This window comes from Arachis hypogaea, chromosome 18, assembly GCF_003086295.3.
Source record: "Arachis hypogaea cultivar Tifrunner chromosome 18, arahy.Tifrunner.gnm2.J5K5, whole genome shotgun sequence".
Taxonomy (NCBI): Eukaryota; Viridiplantae; Streptophyta; class Magnoliopsida; order Fabales; family Fabaceae; genus Arachis; species Arachis hypogaea.
The window spans coordinates 70,772,799-70,778,798 of record NC_092053.1 but is presented as its reverse complement, the minus strand read 5'-3'; positions in this window follow the sequence as shown (position 1 = coordinate 70,778,798).

The following is a 6,000-nucleotide window of genomic DNA, read 5'->3' as shown; positions in this document are numbered from 1 at the left end:
AAAAAATTATTTTTTGGTTTCAAAATTTAAAAATAAAAAGTTTTCATCTTTTTTTTGTCTTGAAATATTGCTGGACTTTATTTTATTTTTTACTTTAAATAAAAAATTTAATTTTTAAATTTAAAATTCAAAAAAAAAAAAATTTGTATTTTGAAATCAAAAATTTTATTTCAAGTATATTTTTTTCACCGGATAAAGCTATTTTTCACAAATATAGAATAAATTAATTTTAAAATTTAAACTTTTTAAATTTTTTGTTTTTGGATATTTTTGAAATTCTTTATTTTTATACTTTTAGGCAAAAAAATTATTTTTTGGTTTCAAAATTTAAAAATAAAAAGTTTTCATCTTTTTTTGTCTTCGAAATATTGCTGGACTTTATTTTATTTTTCTACTTTAAATAAAAAATTTAATTTTTAAATTTAAAAATTCAAAAAAAAAAAATTTGTATTTTGAAATCAAAAATTTTATTTCAAGTATATTTTTTTCACCGGATAAAGCTATTTTTTCACAAATATAGAATAAATTAATTTTAAAATTTAAACTTTTTAAATTTTTTGTTTGTTGGATATTTTTGAAATTCTTTATTTTTATACTTTTAGGCAAAAAAATTATTTTTTTGGTTTCAAAATTTAAAAATAAAAGTTTTCATCTTTTTTTGTCTTCGAAATATTGCTGGACTTTATTTTATTTTCTACTTTAAATAAAAAATTTAATTTTTAAATTTAAAAATTCAAAAAATGAAAAATTTGTATTTTGAAATCAAAAATTTTATTTCAAGTATATTTTTTTCACGGATAAAGCTATTTTTTCACAAATATAGAATAAATTAATTTTAAAAATTTAAATTTTTAAATTTTTTGTTTTTGGATATTTTTGAAATTCTTTATTTTTATACTTTTAGGCAAAAAATATTTTTTTTGGTTTCAAAATTTAAAAATAAAAGTTTTCATCTTTTTTTGTCTTCGAAATATTGCTGGACTTTATTTTATTTTTTACTTTAAATAAAAAATTTAATTTTTAAATTTAAAAATTCAAAAAAATGAAAAATTTGTATTTTGAAATCAAAAATTTTTTTCAAGTATATTTTTTTCACCGGAAAAGCTATTTTTTCACAAATATAGAATAAATTAATTTTAAAAATTTAAATTTTTAAATTTTTTGTTTGTTGGATATTTTTGAAATTCTTTATTTTTATACTTTTAGGCAAAAAAATTATTTTTTTGTTTCAAAATTTAAAAATAAAAAGTTTTCATCTTTTTTTTGTCTTCGAAATATTGCTGGACTTTATTTTATTTTTTACTTTAAATAAAAAATTTAATTTTTAATTTAAAATTTCAAAAAAATGAAAAATTTTGTATTTTGAAATCAAAAATTTTATTTCAAGTATATTTTTTTCACCGGATAAAGCTATTTTTTCACAAATATAGAATAAATTAATTTTAAAAATTTAAATTTTTAAATTTTTTGTTTTTGGATATTTTTGAAATTCTTTATTTTTATACTTTTAGGCAAAAAAATTATTTTTTTGTTTCAAAATTTAAAAATAAAAAGTTTTCATCTTTTTTTGTCTTCGAAATATTGCTGGACTTTATTTATTTTTTACTTTAAATAAAAAATTTAATTTTTAATTTAAAAATTCAAAAAAAAAAAAATTTTGTATTTTGAAATCAAAAATTTTATTTCAAGTATATTTTTTTCACCGGATAAAGCTATTTTTTCACAAATATAGAATAAATTAATTTTAAAATTTAAATTTTTTAATTTTTGTTTTTGGATATTTTTGAAATTCTTTATTTTTATACTTTTAGGCAAAAAAATTATTTTTTGGTTTCAAAATTTAAAAATAAAAAGTTTTCATCTTTTTTGTCTTGAAATATTGCTGGACTTTATTTTATTTTTTACTTTAAATAAAAAATTTAATTTTTAATTTAAAATTCAAAAAAATGAAAAATTTGTATTTTGAAATCAAAAATTTATTTCAAGTATATTTTTTTCACGGATAAAGCTATTTTTTCACAAATATAGAATAAATTAATTTTAAAAATTTAAATTTTTAAATTTTTGTTTTTGGATATTTTGAAATTCTTTATTTTTATACTTTTAGGCAAAAAATTATTTTTTGGTTTCAAAATTTAAAAATAAAAGTTTTCATCTTTTTTTGTCTTTGAAATATTGCTGGACTTTATTTTATTTTTTACTTTAAATAAAAATTTAATTTTTAAATTTAAAATTTCAAAAAAAAAAAAAATTTGTATTTTGAAATCAAAAATTTTTTCAAGTATATTTTTTTCACCGGATAAAGCTATTTTTTCACAAATATAGAATAAATTAATTTTAAAATTTAAATTTTTAAATTTTTTTTTTGGATTTTTTGAAATTCTTTATTTTTATACTTTTAGGCAAAAAATTATTTTTTTGTTTCAAAATTTAAAATAAAAGTTTTCATCTTTTTTTGTCTTGAAATATTGCTGGACTTTATTTTATTTTTCTACTTTAAATAAAAAATTTAATTTTTAATTTAAAATTTCAAAAAATGAAAATTTTTATTTTGAAATCAAAAATTTTATTTCAAGTATATTTTTTTTCACGGATAAAGCTATTTTTTCACAAATATAGAATAATTAATTTTAAAATTTAAATTTTTAATTTTTTTTGGATTTTTTGAAATTCTTTATTTTATACTTTTAGGCAAAAAATTTTTTTTTGGTTTCAAAATTTAAAAATAAAAGTTTTCATCTTTTTTTGTCTTCGAAATATTGCTGACTTTATTTATTTTCTACTTTAAATAAAAAATTTAATTTTTAAATTAAAAATTCAAAAAAAAAAATTTGTATTTGAAATAAAAATTTATTTCAAGTATATTTTTTTCACGGATAAAGCTATTTTTCACAAATATAGAATAAATTAATTTTAAAATTTAAAACTTTTTAAATTTTTTTGTTTAGTTGGATGTTTTTTGAAATTCTTTATTTTTATACTTTTAGGCAAAAAAGAATATTTTTTTTTTTGTGTTTTCTTAAAAAAAAAAAAAAAAAAAAAAAAAAAAAAAAATTGTAAAAAAAAAATAAAAAAAGGTCAAAGGAAAAATGCAGGACTAGTTTATTCATGACTTTTTAAAAGTCATCCTAGCACGTTAATCCTCACTGCAGGTTTTGCTAGTGCTTCCAGATTTACTGGTTCTTTATAGGAGATGCCACCAGTTTCAAGGAACAGGAAAGCTAAAGTTGAGCCGTAATGGGCCTATTGGAGGCTCCTCCAGGTTAACTCAGTTTTTTTCAAGCTTGGCAGAGCTAAAAGCTAAAAGTCTTGGTTTTCCAACTGGAGCCTTCCCCTCTCTTGCGGTCATGATCAGCTAATTTTCTCCAGGATTTTTTGCGATCCGGACAGGCAAGGAGCAACCGTGAAAGGGACCGGACATCTTAGAGCTTAAGTTTTTTTCCACTTTTTTTAGTTGTCTGACCCTCGTTCTAAATGACCTTCCCAAGGACACCAAGGCAGCAATGCCTATCTTCGGCAGGCTCCTGAGTTTTTTTCCTTTTTTTTATTTGTTTCTCCCTCTAATGACTATCCGAGAGACACTAAAGGAGCTAATTGGCCTCATCTTGGAGCTTGTTTTTTTTCTACCGTTTTTTTTTGACAGTTGTCTGGACTTGCTTGAGCTCGTTGTTTTAAATGACGCTTCGAGGAGGACACTAAGCGACCTATGGCTTCTTCGGCGGCTTCACTCTTTTTTTCCTCGTTTTCTTGTAGTTGTGGACTCTTTCAATGAGCTTCCCTGGAGGACACCAAAGGCGGCCGTAATGGCCTCATCTCGCAGGCTCCTATTTTTTTCATTTTTTTTTACGTTTGCTACCCTCGTTCTTTAAATGACGCTATCCCGAGAGGAACCTAAAAGGAGCCGTAATGGCCTCATCTTCGGCAGGCTCTTCCGGTTTTTTCTCCGATTTTTTTATTTTTTTTACGTTGTGCTTACCCTCGTTCTTAAATGATGCTATCCCGAGGAGGACACCTAAAGGCGAGCCGTAATGGCCTCATCTTCGGCAGGCTCCTCCGGTTTTTTTCTCCGTTTTTTTTTTTTTTTTTTCGTTGTGCTGACCCTCGTTCTTTAAATGACGCTATCCAGAGGAGGGCACCAAAAGGCGAGCCGTAATGGCCTCATCTTTGGCAGGCTCCACTGGTTTTTTTTTCCTGGTTTTTTTTTACGTTGTGCTGACCCTCGTTCTTTAAATGATGCTATCCCGAGAGGACACCTAAAGGCGAGCCGTAATGGCCTCATCTTCGGTAGGCCTCCGGTTTTTTTCTTGGTTTTTTTTTATTTTTTTACGTTGTGCTGACCCTCGTTCTTTAAATGATGCTATCCCGAGGAGACACCTAAAAGGAGCCGTAATGGCCTCATCTTCGGCAGGCTCCTCGTTTTTTTTCCGTTTTTTTTTTTTTTTACGTTTGCTGACCTCGTTCTTTAAATGACGCTATCCGAGGAGGACACCTAAAGGCGAGCCGTAATGGCCTCATCTTCGGCAGGCTCCACCGGTTTTTTTTCCTGATTTTTTTTTTACGTTGTGCTGACCCTCGTTCTTTAAATGACGCTATCCCGAGGAGGACACCTAAAGGCGAGCCGTAATGGCCTCATCTGCGGCAGGCTCCTCCGGTTTTTTTCTCGTTTTTTTTTATTTTTTTTTACGTTGTGCTGACCCTCGTTCTTTAAATGACGCTATCCCGAGGAGGACACCTAAAGCGAGCCGTAATGGCCTCATCTTGGCAGGCTCTTCCGGTTTTTTTCTCCGGTTTTTTTTAGTTTTTACGTTGTGCTGACCCTCGTTCTTTAAATGACGCTATCCCGAGGAGGACACCTAAAGGCGAGCCGTAATGGCCTCATCTTCGGCAGGCTCCTCCCGTTTTTTTCCCGGTTTTTTTTTTTTACGTTGTGCTGACCCTCGTTCTTTAAATGACGCTATCCCGAGGAGGACACCTAAAGGCGAGCCGTAATGGCCTCATCTTCGGCAGGCTCCTCCGGTTTTTTTTTCCGTAATTTTTTTTTTACGTTGTGCTGACCCTCGTTCTTTAAATGACGCTATCCCGAGGAGGACACCTAAAGGCGAGCCGTAATGGCCTCATCTGCGGCAGGCTCCTCCGGTTTTTTTTTTTTTTTTTTATTTTTTTTACGTTGTGCTACCCTCGTTCTTTAAATGACGCTATCCCGAGGAGGACACCTAAAAGCGAGCCGTAATGGCCTCATCTTCGCAGGCTCCTCCGTTTTTTTTCCGATTTTTTTTTTTTTTTTACGTTGTGCTGACCCTCGTTCTTTAAATGACGCTATCCGAGGAGGACACCTAAAGGCGAGCCGTAATGGCCTCATCTTCGGCAGGCTCCTCCGGTTTTTTTTCTCGGTTTTTTTTTTTTTACGTTGTGCTGACCCTCGTTCTTTAAATGACGCTATCCGAGGAGGACACCTAAAGCGAGCCGTAATGGCCTCATCTTGCAGGCTCCTCCGTTTTTTTCCGGTTTTTTTTTTTTACGTTGTGCTGACCCTCGTTCTTTAAATGACGCTATCCGAGGAGGACACCTAAAAGCGAGCCGTAATGGCCTCATCTTCGGCAGGCTCCACCGGTTTTTTTTTCCGATTTTTTTTTACGTTGTGCTGACCCTCGTTCTTTAAATGACGCTATCCCGAGGAGGACACCTAAAGGCGAGCCGTAATGGCCTCATCTTCGGCAGCTCCTCCGGTTTTTTTTTCTTTTTTTTTTTTTTTACGTTGTGCTGACCCTCGTTCTTTAAATGACGCTATCCCGAGGAGGACACCTAAAGCGAGCCGTAATGGCCTCATCTTCGGCAGGCTCTCCGGTTTTTTTCTTTTTTTTTTTTTTTTTACGTTGTGCTGACCCTCGTTCTTTAAATGACGCTATCCCGAGGAGGACACCTAAAGGCGAGCCGTAATGGCCTCATCTTCGGCAGGCTCTCCGGTTTTTTTTTCCGTTTTTTTCCTTTTTTTTTACGTTG